The sequence below is a fragment of the Crocodylus porosus genome, unplaced genomic scaffold (genome assembly GCF_001723895.1).
Source record: "Crocodylus porosus isolate Cpor-Errol unplaced genomic scaffold, CroPor_comp1, whole genome shotgun sequence".
Classification (NCBI taxonomy): Eukaryota; Metazoa; Chordata; order Crocodylia; family Crocodylidae; genus Crocodylus; species Crocodylus porosus.
In genome coordinates, this window is record NW_017728938.1 from 4,694,671 (window position 1) to 4,717,004 (window position 22,334).

Here is a 22,334-nt window from a genome sequence, read left to right on the forward strand (position 1 = left end):
AAGAGTAAATTGGATGCTTATCTTGCTGGGATCCTATGACCCCAGCTGACTTCCTGCCCTTCGGGTGGGGGGCTGGACTCGATCTTCCGAGGTCGCTTCCAGCCCTAATGTCTATGAAATCTATGAAAAGCACTTATGTATTGTTTCTAGAACTCTTCCACAGTGGCAGTGGAAGATACTGGCTGCACTTCATTCTTCCTTTCTAAAACAGTTTCATTGTTCTAGTATTTTGAAAACACCACACAGAACTCAGTGTTTTCCTTTGGCTCCACTCTATTTCTGCCATTCAGAAGTAAAGTGAAGCAGAAATCTTACATTCCACTCACAGCAAAGAAAAAGTGGGAGGAGATGCATACAGTGAATAAACAAGTTAGTCTTATGTAAGAGTTTAGCAGCTGTAAAAAGGAAGCTCTCTCATTTTAAAGGAAATCCAACCCCACGGCACACAAGCACCAATAATCCTGTCCAGTTACTGGAGTATAAGCAACCACTTCATGTTCCAGGCTTCTCTTCTCTCTGTTTCCACAATGAATGCAGCGCACAAAGCCCGCTAGCATGGAGCAAAAGAACCCAAAAAACTGGTTCCACAGTTGGGAATTTGTGCACAATTTCTGTTTCCCAGGAATTAGGACAATGTCTAGTTTTAAAATCATCAAGCTTGAAGGTTTTGTACAAAAGCCAAGTACAAACCTATCCTAAAATATTGTAAGGAACAAACTATCCTTCTAAAAGCTTCTCGTTACAGGGCCTGTTTTGGTCACCCCCCTGAGACACTGACTACACCGGAGTTACTGTGCAGTAGCATACCCGAACGGCTTTTAGGTGATGCCAACTGCGCAGTAGGTTATTACTACTGTGCAGTAGTACTGCATCACACTTTGTGCCATGTGACACTACTGTGCAGTCAGCATCTCATGTAGACATAGCCACTGAGAAGATTCTCAGTGCTACCCAGCTTCTTCTTGGATGCTATCTGACTGGCTGGTCCAATTTACAGAAGGGATAGTGTTTAGTTCCCTTTAGTTTAAAGGATGTTCACAAATATTTAGACAAAGCATTCTAGTATATTTGGGGCTATTGTAAAGGGAGGAAAGTGGGGTGTAATCTAAGAACAGAACTAAGAGCCAGAATGCTGGTCTCAGTTCTTCCATGGATTGCCTTAGTGACCTTAAATCACCTTAGCCATGCTATAGCCCATTTGTTTGCAAAAGAATAATGCTACATATTTAATTCAGTGAGACTGTATGACACAAGTATTTACAAATTGCTTTGAGAGACTCAGTTCTGTTGTGAGCTTATTTTCTTTTCCATGAAGAACCTGAAGCTAGGTCCAGTTTTGTTCTACCTACAGATCAAACTCTGAAAATGTTCACGGGTCTTTCAACCAACAAGTAATTGAGTTTGTGTCTAACACCTCCAATACAGCAGACAATTTACCTAATCAAGATGCCAAATCCTTTGCAATAGGTTGCCACTGTTTATAGCAGTATTATTTTCCCTGGGTCAAACTTGTCCCCACAGGAAACAACATAATCATAAAACAAACAAATACCTAAACAATAAGGGTTAACTTGTAATCTGCAGTCCTTTCCCAGACCCTGAGGGCACATCAAAATGAGGGCCCATGTGCTGCATACAGCACCGCAGACCCACAAGCGTTTTCAGTTGTTCAGAGAGAGATCGTTATCATCATTCACCATCATCAGGCCTAACACCATACTTGGAAGCTTAGAGAGAAATTGCTTCAGTACATACTCAGGTATATTAGTTCAGTTTTTCAGGACAGCCTCAGGTATATTAGTTCAGTTTTCCAGGACAGCCTCTGAAACCAAGTCTAGAGGGGTCCCACACCACCATTCTTTGAATAATGTTTCTTTACCCACAACTATATCCTGACTAAAACTAAAAAAGTCCTTGAATTTAGATTTTAGCCTTCTTCCCCCTCATTCCTAAGAAACAACTAGAGACAACATCTCCCTATTAAGACAAGACCCCTTTAAGAAGTGATAGATCTCAGGAAAGGGATTAGAAACTTCTATTCAGACAAAGTGGAAGAGAGAGAATACAAAATACGTATTCTGCATTTGTACTGGTTGCTATTCCTAAACCATCTCAGATAGATCCTTGTTCACCCATTTCTTGAAAATTAAGGAGAGGGCACAACTTCCTTAGGCAGCTTGTTCCACTGTCTTCCAGTTCTTACAGGTAGGAATTTTCTCTGAGATTTAAACTATAGCAAAGCAGCTTTAGATTAAAACTGCTGCTTCATGTTCAGCCCACTGTGGCAAAGGACAACAGTCATTCTCCTTTTTCTTCATGGCAGCTTTTTAAATATTTGAAAACCATTATCATGTCACTTGTTTTAATCTTCTTTTCTCCAAGCTAAACAAACACAACTCTCTCAACTTTTCCTTGTATAGCCTGAATGCCCTTTCATCCTTGTGGCTCACCTTTGGATCCTCCCCTGCTTCTTAACGTTCTTCTTCAAATGCAAAGCCCAGAACTGCCCAGTCATCTAGCCCTGTGGTAGACAACCTTTTCCAACTATGACTTAGAACAACCCACTCCGAGTCAGACAGACAGATAGGTGGGTGCTAGGACCCACCTACAGCTGGTGTTTGTCCCTGCAGCAGCAGTGGGAGAGCGCCCACAGCCTAAGACCCCTACCTGCCAAAGCCCCACATATGGAGGGCCAGACCCAATGGTTCCACAGATCAGATCTGGGCTATGGATTGCTGACCCCTCCTCTAGTCTAATCAGCATGAAGTAAAGTATTGTCCTGTGTCTTGCTTACAATATTTCCATGAATAGTCCAAAACAGCATTTGCTTTTTGTGTGACAGCATCACACTGATGTTAACTCTGTGATCTGTCGTAACCTGCAGATCCTTTTCAGCAGGGCTACTGCCTAGCCAGTCGTTGTTTTGTATTTGTTTATTTTATTTTTCTTCTCCAAGTCAAGTACCTTACATCTGTCTCTACTGATCTTAGTTTTGTCATCTAGAACCCAACTGTCTAATTTATCCAGATCTTTTTGAATCCTACTCTTATCCTCCAAAGTGTTTACAACCCTTGCCTGCTCCGTCTTATCTGCAAACATAATTGGGAAGCTTTCTTCTCCTACATCCAAGTTATTAAATAAAATTGTTAAGGAACACCAAACCCAGAACAAACCCCTATGGAAAATCATCACCTAGCTCAAACCGCGGCTGCTGTAACAGGACTTCTAATATGGAACTTGAGAAATCATACTGTGCAACACTGCCTTGCACTTCAGACACATGAGAGCTCTGGAAAAGCAAAATCTTACTCCTCACCTAGGCAGAAGCTATAGGGAAGTTCCAACACTGCTTCAGAACTGAGATGGTTTTGATGACAAGCCCCAGCAGTTCTCACAATTGATGCACAAGTCAATCTATCACACTTTTTATAGCTCTAATGCTCTCTACTGGAATTAGTCTCTTTGGATGCTGACAGAAGCGGGGGGATGCACTTTACCAGAAGCAGCAGCATGTTACTTTGACCACTTCTGCAGCACCTGTATACATGTGCTTCAGTAGGGCTTTTGGGTGCTTTTGGCTAAGTCAATCAGCTATTAGATGAAAGCACCAAAAAAGCCCCACTAAAGCACTTGATATATACAAAGACATTGAAAAAGCCAGGTGCAACTAATGCGCTTCCTTGTCTGGGCCTGTGCTGGGCTCAACATGGGAGTATGCTGAGTTTAAAGTAAAGGATTGTTTTGGGGTTTCTTTCCATGTCTGCAAGCAGCCTTTGGGACCACTGATTACTGTCAGGGACAAAACTAAAAGGTGCGCCGCCCCCCCCTCCCCCCCCCATCTTCACTAGCTCTGAACTATCAAGAGGCCAAAAAGCAATAAACTCCCTCCTTCCCCAACTAACTTTATCAAGTCCACATAAACAGTTGCAGCAGTTTTAGTGGTTAAATCTGCTTACTCCACATAGCAAGTAACAAAACTAACTCTAAGCATCTTCCCAAGCTGGTAAAAGATTTACTGGAGACTGACTGTTTCTATTCCTTGCTTTGGCAGATATCATAGTCTATCTCACTCGATTGAAATTTCGAAGACCATTTTAAAAGATCCAATATTATTTTGATATTAACAACAAACAACACTCAAACTGTCACATATGTCCACTCTGACATAGTTTGAAATGTAAGAAGTTCAGTTTAGCCTATGACTACACATGAAAAGCAGAGGTTTTGAACAGAGTTCAGTAGTAAGAATGGGACACAGTTCTTAACTTTACATCATAAATCCAGCAGAGGAAGTGACTTGAGAATTTCAGTCTGAAGAGTTATGAAGGCAGCACCTTTCACCAAACTAAACTCATAAAAACAGAAAAAGATACCCCAAGGAATCTACAGTCATCATCATTTTAAGACTGTTTAGTTAAAGTTCAAACACCATCTAACTAACAACCAAGGCTCAAACACAAAAGAATTAGCGTTCAAAGCCTGAAAGCATCCTAACTCTCTAAAGCCATGTAAGGCCAGTGGTTCCCAACATTTTTTTGCCACAACCCACTACTGAGAGCATGGTGCAGCAGTGCTTGCAGCCTGGGGGTGGGGGAGCTCCTGGCACGTGGTGTGGCTTCCCCTTTCTATGCGGCACCACCGGCATTGCCCCCGTGACCCCCATTTGGGTCGCGACCCGCCCGAGGTTGGGAACTGCTGATGTAGGCGTAAGCTGCATTTCTCAGGAAAGTTTTATGCTAGAAATCATGCTGTCAAAGGCATGTAATCCTATTCGAATATAAACATCAGCTATAAAAAGTTATCAGGCTTTTCACTGTATTTTAACATACTTATGAAGATGCCCCTGTATGATTATACCTCTCTCTCAAGAAGAGAGGTATAATCATAACATCCATGGATATATCAAGCCAAAAAGTTTAATTACATACAAAGAAGAGCTAGTTTTCTGTTTGCTGGACATGTGCATCATTTGTATCACTCACCATGTGTAAAGCAGATCGGTATTTCCAATAAGCCACATGAGTTCTGTTTATGAAATAGCAGCTAGAAGGTAGAGCCAAGCAAGCTGGGATGAAGCAGGAAGCCAGGAGCAAGCCAACCTGAAAAAAGTGCGAAAAAAAAAATGAGTAGCTATAATAAATGTCTAAAGACATAGATGAATTTAAACTAGTAAATTGCCCGTCATGAATGACGGGGGGGAGGGGGGGAGCAGAAGGTGAGAACAGAGCACCAGCACCCCATGGTGCCACCCCTCTGCTTCCAGCTTGATGTGCCCCCACCACCCCTGCGTCCCTCCCCAACCCCACCATGTCCCGCCTCCTGCGCCCCACCCCAACCCCCTGCGTCCAGCCCCATGGGCTTCCCCCCACCACTCTCACTGCAGCCCCGTGCACCCACCTCATCCTCTACCACTCCACCACCAGCTCCTAGGAACTGGGGGGGAAGGGGAGCTTGCACGCAGCGGTGGCCAGTGACATGAGGTGGCATGCAACATTTCCCTTCCCTGCCTCCCCTCCCCACGCCTCCCCCTGTCAGCTGTTGTCAGGGCCAGACGGCAGCAGGGGTGGGGTCCATGGCAATGGCGGCAGAGGTGCACTGCCCCCGAAAACCCCTCTTCCCATTCCTGTTCCCCTCCATTCCTCCCTTCCCTCTTCCCCACCGCCTCCCCCTCCCTTTCGGCTGTTGTTGTGTCAGGGAGGGGGTAGTGCAGCAGCTCCCTCGCCCCCCTATGCGGGCATGTGCTGACTTGGCAGTGCATGCGCAGTTGGTACGAAGGGTTACAGACACAGACAGACAGACAGACTACGGCTTTTATTATATTAGAATTAGCCAACTGCCTGTCAAGAATGACCTGGGGGGGGCGGGAAATGGAGCTGCTTGGGGTCCAGGCCTATTCCCCCTCTCTGTACTGCAGCAGTAGGGGGAAGGGAGGAGCAAGCCCAGGCCTGATGCAGGGGAGGACTGGGCCTGAGGGTGGGGAGAAGCTGAGCTGCCACAGCAGGAGCAGTGGGCCCAGACTGACACAACGGCATCAGGGGGATAGGAGGAGCAGGCTCAGGGCCAATGCAGGGAGCAGGGGTCAGGGAGGAGCGGGCCCAGGCCCGACAGGGGAAGGAGACTCGCTTCTCCCCTCCCCCAGCCACTGCCATGTTGGGCTTGTCTGGGCCAGGCCCACTCTGCACCCCCCACCCCTACTGCCACGGCAGGCTGGCTTTTCCAGGGAGACTACAAAAGATTTTGGGGTAGCTACAGCTTCCCCCCCACACACCTTGAACACAGCCTGGGGCAGCCTCTGCCAGGAAGAACCCAGCACAGCCCCTGGCCTCAGCCCACAGAGGCAGCCTGCCCTCCCGCTGCATAGATCCGGGGGCACGTGCCTGCCATGCCCTCCTGGGGTGTGCACAGTAGCAGGAGCCTTTCCCTTGCCCATGCCCCCCAGACAAGCCACAGCTCTGTCCTGCACCCCATTCTGCCCTGGCTGGGCAGCACCTGCCCCAGCCCCACTCCCTCTTACACCACAGGAATGTATTGGTGCCAATATGACACCAGACCAATGTACTGGTGCACCTCTAGTGGCGACTGCCCCTCCAATGGGGGAACCAAGCAGGGGGTCATTCAGGGGCAGCAGGGATCTGCATGGCCAGAAGCACAGACAATGGCTAGGGAACCCCATGCTGCCAGCTCAGGCTGAAGCACAGTGAGGAAGCATGGCTCTGGTTGAATCATGCTGCAGGCAGCTGGAAGAGGGCAAGGGGCTCCAGGTGGTCTCAGTTCTGCCCATGGTGACTCCCATTCATGCAGGTAGTAGCAAAGCAAGTCTGACCCAGGCGCAGACTGGAAGGAGAGGGAGGAGGAGAAAGAGGGGATGCTAGTGGCCCCCCCATCCCAGGCTGGAGCTCCCATGCCGTGCCAGGATGCCTAGCCACACCCCACCACCCTCCCAAGACAGCATCTCCCAGCCACATTCGGCCAACCATGCCCCTGAGAGCACAGGCACCAGCCCACAGTGGCCTAGCCATGCAGCTCCCCATCACCGCCAAAAAGACACCCCCACACATCCCTTCCCCCACTGGAGTCCTGTGAGTCTGCATAGGGTCAGCCATGGTGGGGGAAGCTGTGAGCCCCATCCAGCAGGGCAGGAGGAAGGGCAGGGGTCTACTGAGTCAGGAGTAGAGCTGGGAGTGGCAGGGGACTGCACGTCAGGAGTGTGAGGCACCAACAAAACAGGGAAGGCTGTGGCTTGGGAGTGAGGGCCAACAGCAGTGGCAGAGGCAGGACACCAGCAGGGCCATATCAGAACTGCTCAGTGCCACAAAGCTGCCAGAGGGGGCAGGGAAAAACAGCTGCAACTCGACCCATGTTCTGGTGAGCAAAAGGGAGCAGGGGGAGCTCTGATTTTCCATGCTAAAAAAACCCAAAAATCAAATGCCAAAATACATAGGTAGTTAGAATTTATTTTATTATAATGACTGAGGCACTGGTAGACTTCCAAATTGCTTTAAAATTTTCTGTCTATCAATCAATAAAATATTGTATTCAACTGATTATATATATCAGTATTCTAACTAGATTATATTATTCTAATATAATAAAGGGCTTAGTCCATCTGTGTCTCAGTCCATAATGCTCTTGGAGCACTCCAACCAGTTACTGAACCAATCAATTAGAGTGCTCCAGGAACATTCCAGACAGGAGGCAGTAGCACAGCCGAGCACCACCATGATGGTGGGGACCAAGCAGAGTGCCGCCATGACAGCAGGGACCAAGCTGGGGGGCAAAGAACGTTGCTGGACTCGCCCCCCTTCCACCCAGCCCTGCTCCTCAGAGGTGTTGGTGGCATGGGGTGCTGGTAGAGGGGGAAATCGAGGGGACTGCGAGACAAGTTCCCTGCCCTCCTGGGAGGCAGCAGTGGCACAGCAGGGGGAGTGGGAGTTAGGGTTATGTTTAACAAACTTTCCCCCTCCCTCCCCCATCATTTTCAATGTGCAATTTGCCTATATAGGAGAGAGACATCTCTATATCTATATATCTATCTATCAGTTGAACACAATATTTTATTGATACATTTACTATTTTAGATGCATGAGGGGCGTTTCTTTTTAATATCACAGAAAAACACGGATTTTGGGGGTTTTAATAAGAGAATTTGGGATATTTTTAAATCACACTATTTGGGATCTTTAAACAGAGAAAGCCAGGATCCCTGCTCATCACCTTCAGGAGCACCTCCACCAGAGGGTTGGCAACAGACACAGTTTTTACACTATTATATTTATGCTAGTTTGGGTTGTATTTTTTAGATGCAGAAATTACACAAGTATAAGCTGTAGCATGGCTGCAGCTATACTATACAATGGTGTAGTTATACTGGTATCACTTATTCTTTTTGTCTTATAGCAGGAACAAACACAATCAAGCCTCCCAGGCTGGATCCAGACCACAAAGAGCCTTGCAGGCTGGATCCAGACCCAGCAGCAGTGACATAGTGAAGCTTCCTGCTTCACATTCCAGTCACACGAACAGTGCAAAGAAGATGCTAGCACCTTGCTCCGTACTTGAGCCACAGCCACTATCTCAGTACCTTCGACTAGGTTCCTACTCTTTCCTGAGAGCACAAGCCTAGTTTCAATACAACTAAGCAATTCGAGCATTTGACAGGATTCCTAGGGAGATTTCTGTATTTTCCTCAGGTCCTTCTTTCTTTGCACTGCTCACCAAGGACCACTAGCATTTACTGAACAGGGTTGTTTGTTTGTTTGTTTGGACAGACTAATTTTCAGAGACTGTGAGAAACCATGAACACAAGCAGCTGTCCTTAGGCTGCTCACATTATATACAAGCCAGTGAATACAGAGAAACAGTTCTATTGAGCTGTTACGCAGACTGTATTAGAAGTTAGGGGTTGCGTGGGCACTAAGACACAGTTAACAGTCCAGAGCTCACAAGTTTGAGGCCACAGCAGAAGCACTTCCAGCACAGCCCTGTCAGATTCCAACAAATCTGTGAATTCTGCAAATACCTTGTCACAAAGACAAGAAAAAGGAAGGGTAAAATCCAAATTTTGCCCAAAAGCCAGGCTAATTGCTTGGCAGGTTTCCACTGTCGGCTATTCACCTCCTCCCCAGACTGTTCCGCCAGGTGCAGTAGTCTGGGAGCTGACCTTGCCTGTGAAGACCGAGATTAAAAAAAAAGGCATTGAGTACTTCAACCTTTCCCTCACCATCTGTCACTAGCTTGATTCCCCCATTCACTAAGGAACCCACACTGTCCCTCATCATCCTCTTGTCAGTGGCATATTTGTAGAAACCCTTCTTGTTCCTTGCTTAGCTGCAACTCCAACTGCACTTTGGCCTTCCTAATTTCATCCTTCAATTTCTGAGCAATACTCTTATACTCCCTCGCCTTCTCCCCGAGTCATCTGTCCAAATTTCCACTTTATTTCTAAGCTTTCTTTTTGTGTTTTAGTTCACTAAAGAGTTTCCTGCTAAGCCAAGTTGGTCACTTGCCATAACTACAGCTGTTGCAGTGTGCTGAGATGGCCCTGAGAAAGGTCTCTTTCAAGCACAACCAGCTCTCATGGACTCCTTTTCTGTCTCCAACTGGCCTCGCAGGGAATCCTGTCCATCAGTTTCCCAAGTCAAGGTCTGTTTTTATGGTCCAGGGTTCTTACTCTGCTGCTCTCCTTCCTTCCTTCCTTCCTTCCTTCCCTCAGGATCCTAAATTCAATCATCCCATAGTGACTGCTGCCCAAGGTGCCATCCACTTCTACAATCCCCACTTATTCCCTTCGTGAAAAGCAGGGGCTGTGCTCTTGACCTAGTCGGCTTCTTCAACACTTGCACCAGGCAGTTGTCCCCAACACTCTCCAAACCTTCCTGAATTGCCTGTGCACTACTGTATTGCCCTCCCAGAAAATGTCAGGGTGACTGAAGTCCGCCATGAGAACTAGGGCCTGTGATCAGGAAGTTTCTTCAAGCTGTTTGAAGAAAGCCTTATCCACCTCATCCTCCTGGTTTGATGGTTTATAGCAGACATCCACTACAACATCACTCTTGTTGCTCTCCTCTCTGATCCCAACTCATAGATGTTCAACAGGCCTCTCCACTTTCATACTGGAGTTCTGAGCAATCACACAACTCTTTTACACATAGAGCAACTCCTCTTCCTCTTCTCCCCTGCTTGTCCTCCTGAATAGTTTGTACCTATCCATGACAGTACTACAGTCATGTGAGCTATCCCACCAAGTCTCTGTTTCACAGATCACATCATAGTTCCATGACTGCAAGGACTTCCAATTTTTCCTGATCATTACCTAGGTTCCATGCATTTGTGTAGACACCTTTGGTAACTAGTCAACTACCCTGCTGTTTCAGGAAGTATGACAAGGCCTCCCCTGTTGCCCCCTCAGTCTGCTTCTTCCAGGTCACCCACTTGCTCACTTACCTCAGGGTTTTGGTTTCCATCCCCTAGCAAATCTAGTTTAAAGCCCTCCTCGCTAGGTTAGCAAGTCTGTCTGTGAAGATGCTCTTCCCTCTCTTCACCAGGTGAATCCCAACTCTTCCTAGCATCTTTCTTCTTCGAAGTACATCCAGTGGTCAAAGAAGACAAAGCCTTGCTGACAAGGCCATCTGTGCAGCCATGCATTGATCTGCAGGATGGGTCCGCTCCTACCCAGGCCCTTCCCCTTGACCAGAAGGACAGAGAACACCACCTGAGCCCGTCTCCTCCACCTTTGCACCCGGAATCAGAGTCTCTGCTAAAAACTCTGGCATTAAAAGTTGATTTTCTTCTATAGAAGAATGAGGGGAGAAGCTATTAATTTTTTAGGTAAACCTTTAAAAATATGGAATAATACATAACGTATTAGGGGCTTGACCCTGCCAAGGGTGCATGGTCAATACAGCAAGGGTGTACATGGTAGCCGTGTTAGTCTGAGACAAAAAGGCATACAAAAAACTAGAACTCTTGGTAAAGAGTTATCATTTTGATAAAAGGTATAATTTTTGGAACCAAAAGTTTTTGTATGGTCTACTCTACTGGATGCAAAAGATCAAAGTTATCACAGGTGTTGGAACCTGGCGTCCGCCTCCAACAGACATCATACCATGTGTACTTCTCGATCAGGATTATCCACAGAGCCCATGTAGATGGTATCAAATACTTGTTTTAGTCTCTCTACCTGAGATCCAGCTAGCACAGTTCTCACGTTAGGAAATGAACAATTATGCACCCTTAACGGAAGCTTGTTTTCTAGCTCTTAGTAAAATGATCATCTGCTCAGTAATTACCAAGCCTCTGCTACTGGACATTTCTGGGTACTTCCATAGGTGCCACCTTTTTTTTTTCTTTTTTTTGCCAGTGGGTGCTTGCAGGGATAAAAAAACCCAACAGCACTTTAAGTCAGCGTGTTCCCACACCAAGTCCTGCACATGCCCAGAAGCAGCAGTGCATGAATTCAAACCAGCTCTTCAGCATCTGTCTAGAAAAGACCTTTTAGTTCGAATGAAACATACGCAACCATTGATCCTTTGGATTATGGTGTACATGTAAGAGATCTGGTCAGATGCCTGACCAATCCATTTGTGGCTGACAAGCCCAATTCAAGAGCAACACAGCTTGTTACACAAGTTTCACAGATACATATGCTGTCTGAGTTGGGAGTCCAAATTTACAGCATGCTTGCTACTTTCTCATTTTACTTCCATCCTTTGGATCAAAGCCACTTCATGTTGAGCTGCAACCAGTGCCAGATGCTCCCTCCAGATCAGATGGGATTCTACATGCTCCTGCTAGCTTTGTATCATGAATGGTGCATTCCCCCAGTGGCTGGGGGGGGGCCCAGCTGCATCGGTGGCAGTGGGCAACACGGCAGATGCCACCAGCACTGTTGGCAGCAGCAAGGGGGTGGGGGGAGGTGGCAAGCGCTGATCACGGATCAGTGACCACACACAGGCGCTGCCGGCAGCAGTGGTGGTGGCCAGGGCAATCAGGAACTGCCTGCAGGCACCGCCAAGTGTCAGCAGCACCTTTTTCCAAGGGGTGCACGGCCACGCACAGGGGGTGCAAGTGTACCCATGTACCCCCTATGTGTCACCCCTGCTTTGTATGTTGTTGTTGTACAACTTCATGTCATTTTTTTGAACATTGTGGTACCACTGAAGAGGGCAAGCCTGCTTTCCAGAGCCATCTCAAATATCACTATACAAAATATTCTTGGGAATACGGTCTTCTTCCATTGCCCTGACATGGCCAATTCATCGCAACCTCATCTTGATAGTGGTTTTTAAGTGCGTCAGTCCTGTACGCTCCAGTACCTTTGTTTGGTATTCTGTCTCCCCACTCTATTTTCTGGATCTTACAGACATCTCATGTGGAAGCTGTTCATCTCCTGATGTGCCTAGCATAAGCAATCCCCATTTCTGAACCACAAAGCAGGGATGGGATGACAGCACACAAGTCAAATGAAGCAACTTTATGAAAAATGCTTCTCAGAAGGCAATGAATTTGAAGATGATGATGCTGATGTCTGAGCCATCTGGATCAACTGGTTAGTAAACTATTTTTTGAACATTCTTATCAATTGCTTACCATATATTGCAATGCTAGTAAATGATAAATTTATGACAATATTAGCTGTTGATTGGGTTATTTAAGAATTTCAAAATGTTTATGGTTCAACATAACAATGGAAGTGCTAGTCTGTGGGAGCATTTGTCAATTACACATTTTTAATATTACCCCTGCACTTTTGAAGTGAGTTTTATTGCTTGGTGTGAGCAGACATACAAGCCCTACGCAAAAATATCCTGTGCAGAATAACATTTTAACAGAAATTTAGAAAAATTTAAAAATAAAAATGTAATTTTTTTCCAGCTGTTTTATATTGATAAAGAAAAGGCTTTAAATAGAAGACGATTTATTAAATATTTTCCCTATAGAACTGGGTTTGGAAAAATTATGCCAATTAAACACTGGTTAGAAAACACCTGCTGTAGGAAGGATCTCTCTTTTCTTTTATAAATCTCATTTATTTTTAAGTAAAGCATGAGAAATACACAGTTTGAGTAACTTTTTAACCATTGTTTCAGGGTCCAACTTAGTGTAAGAAATTATTCATGTCCATCATCTGCACTGTCTGCAACTTCAAAACTATCTACTAGTATCACAGCAATACTGCAACTAAACATACCTCAGACAGTGAATTAACTGTATCCAGAAAAGAGACTTTCCTTGTTATCAAGTAAAACTATGGAGGAGTTCATAATCAGGACTAGCAAATTATTAGAAGTGTACCGATATATCGGATCAGCGCTAATAAAAGGAAAATTAACATTACTGGCTATTGGCACTTTCTGGCTAGTATAGTCAATAGAGTCACCAATAAATGCCATGTGCATGTGCATAGCTGCAGCATGCATGCGGTGAGAAATGCATCCCGGCAGTTTAGAGAACAGTGCCCTGCTAGTAAGTCGGTGGGTGATGGGGGGCGGGAAACAGGGGTGCAGGGAGGTGCTGATCAAGGCTCCCATAGTGAGGGAGGGAGAGGGGCTGCTCAGCCAGGGCAGCGAATGCCATCCTGGAGCTGGGAGCAGAACACAGCCATGAGCAGCTGTTCCAGAGGGGGGCAGGGCTCTCCACTGCTGCACACACCCCCAGGAGAAGCATGAGGGTCATGTGCCCCCCCAGATTTGTGCATGGGGTGAGAGTGGGCTGTCCGCTGTGGGCTCGGGATCAGAGGTTATGCAAACCTCTTCCCAGCGGGGGCTGGGCCAGGGCTGGGAGTGGAGCAGGCTCTGATGCACAGGGCAGGCAGCAGTGCTGGGAGGGGTAGAGATACAGGGGCCTATGGGGAGTTTTGGAGTGGCTATAGCCCCCAAGCCTTCCTGTAGCACTGCCCCTGCTTGGGGCACTCTGCTCTGCTGCCTTTCCCTCAGCAGTCCTAGCCCTGCACTGGCCACGAGGCCCATGCCTGCCCCGCAGTGGGGAGCTCCTGAGGGAAGTGCAGAGTGCCCAGAGCAGGGGTGGCACTACAGGGGCTCTTGGGGAGCTATAGCCACCCAAAAATTCTCTGTAGACCCCGTAGCCACCCCTCCCAGAACCACTGCTGTCTGCCCAGCACAGCAGAGCCCACCCCACTCACAGATCCAAGCCATCCCCTCCCTTCCTTCCCCCGCATTGGGAAGAAGCTGGTACAGCCTCTGGCCCCAAGCCCGCAGTGGGCAGCCTGACCTCATCCCACATACAAGTCTGGTGGGGCACATGCCTCCTCCGAGGGTTTGTACAGCAGCGGGGAGCCGCTCCCCCCACCCTACCCTCCTTAACAAGCTGCCTGCAGCTCCGTCTCACTCCCAGCCCCAGAGTCCAATTCAACACCCTGGCTGGGCAGCACCTGCCCCTGCCCCACTCCCTCCCTCATTGTGAAGGTCTTAATCTGCACCCCCATGCCCTTTCTCTACTCCCTCCCCCCCCACCAAAAAAAAAAAAAACCTTACTAGCAAAGCACTGCTCTCTCCAAGCTGCCAGGCTACATTCCTATAAATTGGCTATCAGATCAGTTATCAGATGATATGGATACTTAATAACCGGCTATCGGTATCAACAAGAAAATCTTTATTGGTTCACCCTTACAAATTACAGCAGGACAACCATGGGTGACTGCTGTCTCCTGAGACTGGGGGGGCAGTTTATGGGCAGCAGCGTTGGTGGCAGGGTAGCAAACGGCAACTGTCCGCAGAACCCGCCATCAGCCAAATCTCAGTGGGGAGGGAATGCAGGTGCCCCCCTGGCCAGTCGCCTATGAGAATAACACAGATGAGAAGATTACTGCGTTCATTTATACAACAGTCTCACTTTTGCCTTGTTCAGAACAAACACTGCACTGGCATGTTTCAGTCATTACATGTAGGTTCCACTCCACCCAGCAGAACAGATATTGCTGGAAGGCTTCTAGATATATAGTGTCCGAGAAGGAAATGGAACAGCATGTAAAAGACATCGAAGGAAAAGTGTTAATCTGAGTCTTAATGGATTTCATAGATTTAATAGATTTCTAGGGTCAGAAGGGACCTGGTAAACCATTGGATCTGACCCCCTGCTCCGGGCAGGAAAGAACGCTGGGGTTAAGTAACCCCAGCCAGATGCCTGTCTAATCTCTTCTTGAACACCTCCAAGGTAGGGGAAAGTACCACCACCCTTGGAAGCCCATTTCATATTTTGGCAACCCTTACTGTAAAGAACTTCCTTACGTTGGATGGAGCAATGTAAACAATGCTTAAGTAATAAGTGCTTTGATGACAACAGAAAACTGTAGGGGTGCACCAACGGAGATTTTGGGGGCTGATACGGATAGCCGATATTAAGGTGGCCTATTGACTGATACCGATCCGTGCAGCTGGTAAGTCTGTTGTGGTGGGAGGGGAGAGGGAGGGAAGAGCCAGGGCTGCACCAAGTGGACAGTGACAGCACTGGAAGTGGGGCTACAGCAAAATCTGAGGTGGTTGTAGCCCCCTTGTAGCCTCCCTCCCAGCACCACCACTGCCTGTCCCGAGCCCAGCCGCCACCGAGAAGAGTCTGGGGCAGCCCTGGCTCCAGCCCAGAGCAGGCAGATCGGGGGCATATGCTCCCCCCATGCCCTCCAAGGGTGCACACAGTGGTGAAAGGCAGCCCCTCCCCACCTCTCCCGAGCCACGGCTTCATCCCACACCCACCCCACTCCATCTGGGTAGCACCTGCCTCTGCCCCCTCCCTCCCACCCACATCACAGGGGGCATTGATCTGCCCCCCACCAGCTCCTTCCCCCACCCTTCTACCACAGCAGACTTGCCCATGAGTGCACGCAGTCACAGTCGCAGCACAGCACGCAGGTAGTGAGGAGCAGAGCCTAGCAGCACGCAGCTGGTATTTAATCGGCCAAATCATTGGCCACTTCAGGCCAATTTCCGATACAGCCAATTTTCTTTATATTGGTACCAATCCGATATTGGATCGATGTATCGATGCACCTCTAGAAAACAGGGTTGTTCATCTCACAGAAACAACTGATAAATCAGGAAATGCCCATACTGCAGTATGTTTAAAAGAAATAGCAGTAAAAGCTGCAACTGAGCAAAAATTCAAGTGTCACATGCGTACCTTTGTCACAGATAACTCTGCAAACATAGCAAAAATGACAAAAAAATTAAAAGATAATGTAGCAAACTTGAAACTTATAACATATGGGTGCAGTACTCATTTGTTGCATCTTTCAGCCAAATCTGTAAGTACTCCAGGAATAAAGGAAAATGCTGAAATTGCAAAAAATTTCAGTAACAACCCTTCAACTTCACTGAAGACAGCTGGGGTATCCAAGCTAATTCTCCTAAAAAATATACAATAGAATTCATTGGTTAACTGGTTTTGAGCTATTTATTAAGAACTGGCCTATTCTGATGACCATTTGCAAGGAAAATTGTGACAAAATTGACAGATGCATCACAGCTAAAGTAGTAAATATTGGACTGAAAAGAAATGCAAATACACTAAAACCTATTTCAGTAGCCTTGAACAAACTACAGAAAGATTGCTGCTGTACTGTGGATGCTGCTGACATGTGGAAAGAACTTCAAGAAGCAGTAAAGCATGAAATACTCAACAACAAAGTTAAAATGCAGGCAGTAGAGAAATGGATGGACCAACCACTTATTCCGTCTAATTTTCTTGTCAAAATTCTTAACACAAAGAACCAAGGTAGATGCCTAACTCCCAAGAAGGAAAATGCTAAAACATGGGCATCTACTAATCACCCATCGATCATGCCAATAATAATCAACTTCAGGGCTAGAAGTAAACCACTGAAGCATTACACACTTGCTGAGGATGTTTTAAAGGAACTCACACCACTTGAACTGCTGAAAGTCACTAGCAAAGCACCTAGAACCAGAGTTTGTCAAAACGATAAAACAAGCTTTTACCAGAGTCTACAGGTGCAGAAAAAATATTTTATTCCTTTGAACTAGTTCACTCCAAGTGAAGAAACTGATTCTCAGCTGAAAAGCCAAAAAGCTTGTTTTTCTCTTCCAGTCTATGAATAAAAAGGGGAGGAGGATGAGATTTGAGTTCTAAAAACTTAAAAAAAGATAAAAATAAAAACTTTCAGAACAGCCTAGAGTCTCATATTTTTTATGAAACAGAATTAGAAAAGTAGGAACTTACGCTCAAATAGCTTTCACCTTGGCATTTCAGAAAATTTTCCCCAGGATGACCTGAAAAAAAAATGGTTTAATTTACTAACGACCATTCACACTTCTAATAGTATAACAGTTAATACTAGTGTTTACTAAATTAGTCAGTTGTAAACATGCATGTTTTGATTTTTAAAAAAAAGTTTATGTATCCAAAATATTAAAGTTTTGTGTTTTGTTTATTATATTTGAAGTACTGGTTTGTGCACTTAGTTACATTCAAGTTGCCATCTTAATGCAGCTTGATAGGAATATGCACAAAAAGTTAATCATCTAGTGAATAAGAAATACATTTTTCACTATATTTTATAGAGAACTAAATGCAAGATTTCTAACAATCCAAATAGGTTACACTATATATTCTTATTCCTTTTATACACACATATATACATATATATTATATATGCACCCAGCTTGTGTACCTAGGACTCATATACTAAATCTACTATACAAACTGTATTTAGTTGTAAAAATTAATGTGTTTTAGTTTTTACATCAACCAATGAAAATAGCCCTTTCTTTTAAAAAAAAGAAAAATATTCAGTGGGAAAGTTGATAAAAATCAATTATTTAAATTGATCATTGGGCAGCTGTTGGCTTCCTAATTTAAATTATGATTCAAATAGACTTAATTTAAATCGATTCACTCTGCAAAAAATACAAGTGAACATTTGCTGGCAAATAGATGCTCTTTCTAAAGAGGAAAACTCCTCGTTCACTTCCAGGAACTATCTCCTTCCTCTTCCTGTTACAACTGCATCCTGGTCACTTGTCACTCTATCACCACATACAGAAGAGATGCATGCCATCGCCACAGAGGGAAGGTGTAGATAAGCAAAGTAGGTTGCTGATGGCAGCAAAGCAAGAGTTACTGGTACATCAGGAAAGGAACAGCCCACCCTATTCAGAAGATGATCCTTCTGGCATTTGTTTTTCTCTGCCCCTGTGACCTTAAAACTTTCCTGACTCAGTGAGTGACCACGTTAACCATGAGATCTCTCAAGTGGCAAAAAGGTTATGGATCCCCAGTAAGGGAGATGAGGGGCATTTCTCATACTGCCCCAAAGCCACTACTATCTTTAAACAGGAAGTGCAAGCTAAGATGAGAAGAGGAAACCACAACCAGTGAAGCAAACTTTACACACTTTAACTGACTGCAGCTCATCAAGAGGGCTATAAACAGCTGTGATAAAACACAAACAAAGAGAGCCACAGTTTGAATATACTGAGGAGGCAAGGATGGGGAGGAGAACTCATTGCCTCATAGCATATTCAGAAACCTAGAGGAAGAGTAGATAATTCAATTGTGAGCCATGTCATATCCATGGGAAACCTGGGTTGAGTTCTCTCGAAACAAATCACATTTAAGTAGAGGTGCACCCAGAGCTGACCCAAGCAAGGTGTAGGGCCTGGGGCAAATCAGCCCATGCAGGCTCCGTCCCATGAGTCCCAGACCAAAGAATGGGGGGGAGGCAAGCAGCTGAACACCGAGCCACCACACTGCTGCTGCCCTGCCCTACTCCGCTGCCCAAAGCACAGGGCCTGGGGCACTTCGGTCCCACATCCTATAAATATCAAGGGATGTCAACCTGGCTCATTTCATCAGCAATAAAATTTCCTTTGGAGAGAAGATTTTATCAAAGCCAACCTGGACTCATTTGCTAGAGCACATCCATGAGGGAGGCTGCAGAACTAGCTCTCCCAGCCACCTTCCATCTCCTGTTCTTGCCATCAGCACCACCAATATTTGTGCTGAGCCCTTTCACTGGCCCTCACTGCAGCAGGACAGCACAAGGAACCATAACTCCCGGGCTCCCGGCCCAGCCGAGGCAGAAAGCAATGGCACAGCCTGCAAAGCAGGCCCTTCTGTCCCCGCACCTGACTCAAGACAGACAGCAAGCCGGAAGCAGCACGGCACACAAGGCCCCATCCTTCCCTGCCTGGATACTCTTGTAAGAGAAGCACGACAACCCCTTCCCAGGGCAGGAGTCGAACAGATCCCGGCTGCCAGTTCTGGAGCCCCGCGCCCCCGTGGCGACCCGCAGCGGCGACGCGCGCCCTCAGGCTCCGGCCCCCGAACCTGTCACGTCAGCCGGGAGAACAGGCCCTGCCGCCTCCCGGAGCCCGGCCCGGCCCGGCTACGACGGGCCCCGGGAAGGAGATGACCCCCCTCCCCACAACCGCGACGGGCTGCAGCACGAGCGTGGCCGGAGCCCGAGCCCCAGGAGCCCCCGGGCATCCCCGCCGGCCCCTGCGGGGGACTCCTCGCGGCGTCGCTGCGCCTGCCCCTAGCCGCTCACCAGCAGCCCCGGCCGAGGGCCGCGCGCCTCTCCCCCGAGGGGGTCAGATCCGCCGCCCCGCGCTCTCCCTGCCCGGCCGGGGCAGAGTTGACGCTGCGACCCCCCGGCTCCGGCTCCGGCTCCGGCGGCCCCAGCCACCCGCTCTGCACCGACCGAATCAACAACAAGATGGCGGCGCCCGAGAAGGCGGAGACTCAACCGCCTGCCGTCATAGCAACCACGCCGGCCAAAGCCCGCCTCCCCGCAAGTAGCATCACACCCAACGCGAACCCCGCCCGCCTAGCGCACAATCTGAGCTCTGATAGGCTCTGGCAGCTGTCATTCAGCGACAGGGCAGCCTCGCCCCCGCCCCTGGAATTTTGACACACTCTGCTTACACACGATGCGCGAAAACACCCGTAAGCTGCGACTGCCCATTGGCCACCGCCACCAGGAGCCGGCCAATCATGGCACAACGTGGGAGCCCGGGAGACGTGACCGCGTAGTTTGCCGGTGAGTCTGCAGTGAGGCAGAGCGGGGCGGGAATGCACCAGCCTTCGTGAGCGAGAGCCGTGCGGGGAGCTCTGCTCAGGGACCCTTTTTCCACCACCAATTCAGTTCGTCTCCAAGGCGCGTCTCTACCTTGCCTCTCCCCTGAGAGACCTGGTAAGCGAAGTCGCGCCCTCGCCCTTTTCCGAGGTCCTCTCTCCCGACTGTGCCCTGGGGACTGGCGTGAGCCAGCCCCGCTCCAGAGTCCTGCTCTCTGGCCTCTCCGCAGAGGCTGTTTGCCTGTTTTCTAATAAAATGTTACCCAAAAAAAATGTTTCTCTGATCCTGCTACAAGGACTGGAGTGAACCAGACCCTCCCCCGGGATCTGCCCTGCAGTGCTGCTGCGGTCTGGCCATACCACTTGACTGAACCACTCCTCTGGAAGAACAGACACCAAAGTACCTGGCAAATGAGCCTCCAAGATTAAGTCTGGCCTAAGAGCTTTAAAGTGGAGAATGAAGCCAGAAGGTTCTGTGAGACTTGCATCATTTATAAAAACATAAGAAGTGTCATATTGGGTCAGAGCGATGGTCCATCTAGCCCAGTATCCAGTCTCCAGCAGTGCCTACCTCAAGTGCGCCAGGTTGCAGCCCCTCTTCCACCTCTTCCAGAATCTCCTGCTGAGGCTCTGGCTGCACTACTCCCTGCACCTTTTTTGTTATGTACTCCCCATCTGTGGCCCCACCAAGCCGCAGGACCTCCTGATCAACCACCTCCAGGCTCTGGCCAAGCTGGCCATCTATAAGATCAGGAAGGAGGCTCTAGCTGGGGAGAACCCAGGTGAATGTGGGGCTGTCTTCAGGTTATTCCATTCACATCTTCAAGCAGAGTTTCTTTGTTTGGTGTCTATGGGCTCCCTTGACACATTCAGGGAGCAGTGGGTGCTGGTCAGTGTGTGCTGCTTGGTGTCCCCTTCCAGATCACTTTTTATTAACCTATGTCATCAGTACCTTGTACATTTCAGGACATCAAATCTAGCAAGCACTTTTCACAAGGGTTTGCAATTGGTGGAATCAGAGGCCTGAGGGAAGTCAATGAAGGCTATATACAGGTCCTGGTACTGTTCCTGACACTTTTCTTGGACCTGGTGGACAAAAAAAATCATGTCAGTTTTCCCACAGGAGGGTCTAAAACAGAGGCAGGCAAAGTCTGGCCTGTTCAAACTCCATTTCCCAGCAGCCCCTGTCTGCATTGCTGCAGCCAGTTTCTGTGGAGACCCCAGGAGTGGCAGAGCTGTGACAGCAGGGGGGCCAGGGTTTCCATGGAGACTGGCCCAAGCAGCACTGGCAGCAGGGGAACTGCTCCAGGGCCAGGATCCTGAGAAAGTGACAGCACGGTGCAGAGCTGGGGCACAGTTGCAATCCGCTGCCTACTGCAGGGGCTTGCAGGCAATGGATGTCAGCTCTGCCCTGGCTCTGGACCACGCTGTCACCACTGCAAGATTCCAGCCCTGGCTGCAGAGCAGCTCCTCGCCCAGCTGCACACCCTGCCAGCGCTGCTGCGGCTGGTCTCCCTGTAAAGCCCCACATTGTCATGGCTCTGCCACTTCTGGGGTCTCCATGGAAACCAGCCACAGCAATATGGGCAGGGGCTTCTGGGAAATGGAGTCCAGCTGCCAACTGGATCTGTCATTTTGCCCACCCCAGTCTAAAACCGCACTGAGACACTGGCAGGACTTCCTTAGCAAGAAGCAGAATATGGTTCAGGAGAATGAGGGCAAGGATTTGCCCTGCTGTGGAAAGGAGGCAATACCTTTATACTTCCCGCATACACAGACTTATCTCCTTTCTTGAAGATAATCATGATGCTGACATTCCTCAGGTTCCCAGGGATCTCTTCATTGTTCCAAATTCATACAGTAAATTTGTGGAATCTCAGTACCAGTTCCTCACTGCCAGCCTTGTAGCTTCAAGCAGTATGCCATCCAGTCCAGTAGCTTTGTTGTTCTTGGTTTCCTTGATGGCATGCCAGACTTCTTCAAGGGTAGGAGGGTTAATGAGGGAATCCCCTTTCAGGGTGTTGGGGGATGAACTCGATGGTGGTATCTGCCACATTTTCAGAAGAAAACCAAAGTACTAAAAACAACCATCCTTGACCTTCAATAGACCAACAACTGTGGCATCCTTGTGCATACTAAGAAACAACTCTAGACTGCACTGGACCTTTTTGGGGAAGTCTATCAAACTTTGGGCCCCTCTTTCAACATCAAGAAGACTAAAGTGCTCTATCAGCCTGCCACAGGCCGTGAATGTGGCTCCCCAAATTGCCACTGAGAAATAGACCCTG

The 22,334-nt window shown here is 47.8% G+C and overlaps 1 protein-coding gene across 3 annotated transcripts in view; it reads right to left on the bottom strand.

Moving 5' to 3' along the window:
- The window catches only part of IP6K1 (inositol hexakisphosphate kinase 1), a 102,080-nt gene extending 82,373 nt beyond the window's left edge, over window positions 1-19,707 (bottom strand). For 2 of the 3 annotated variants that reach the window (XM_019547499.1, XM_019547497.1), the window contains exons 1-3: window positions 19,520-19,707; window positions 17,191-17,240; window positions 4,983-5,099 (exon numbers count right to left, since the gene is read on the bottom strand). The gene's annotated coding sequence lies outside the window, so the exon portion shown is untranslated. The remainder of the gene's footprint in view (window positions 1-4,982; window positions 5,100-17,190; window positions 17,241-19,519) is intronic. The other variant, XM_019547498.1, reaches the window with a different exon arrangement.
- Between the last annotated feature and the right edge of the window lie 2,627 nt (window positions 19,708-22,334).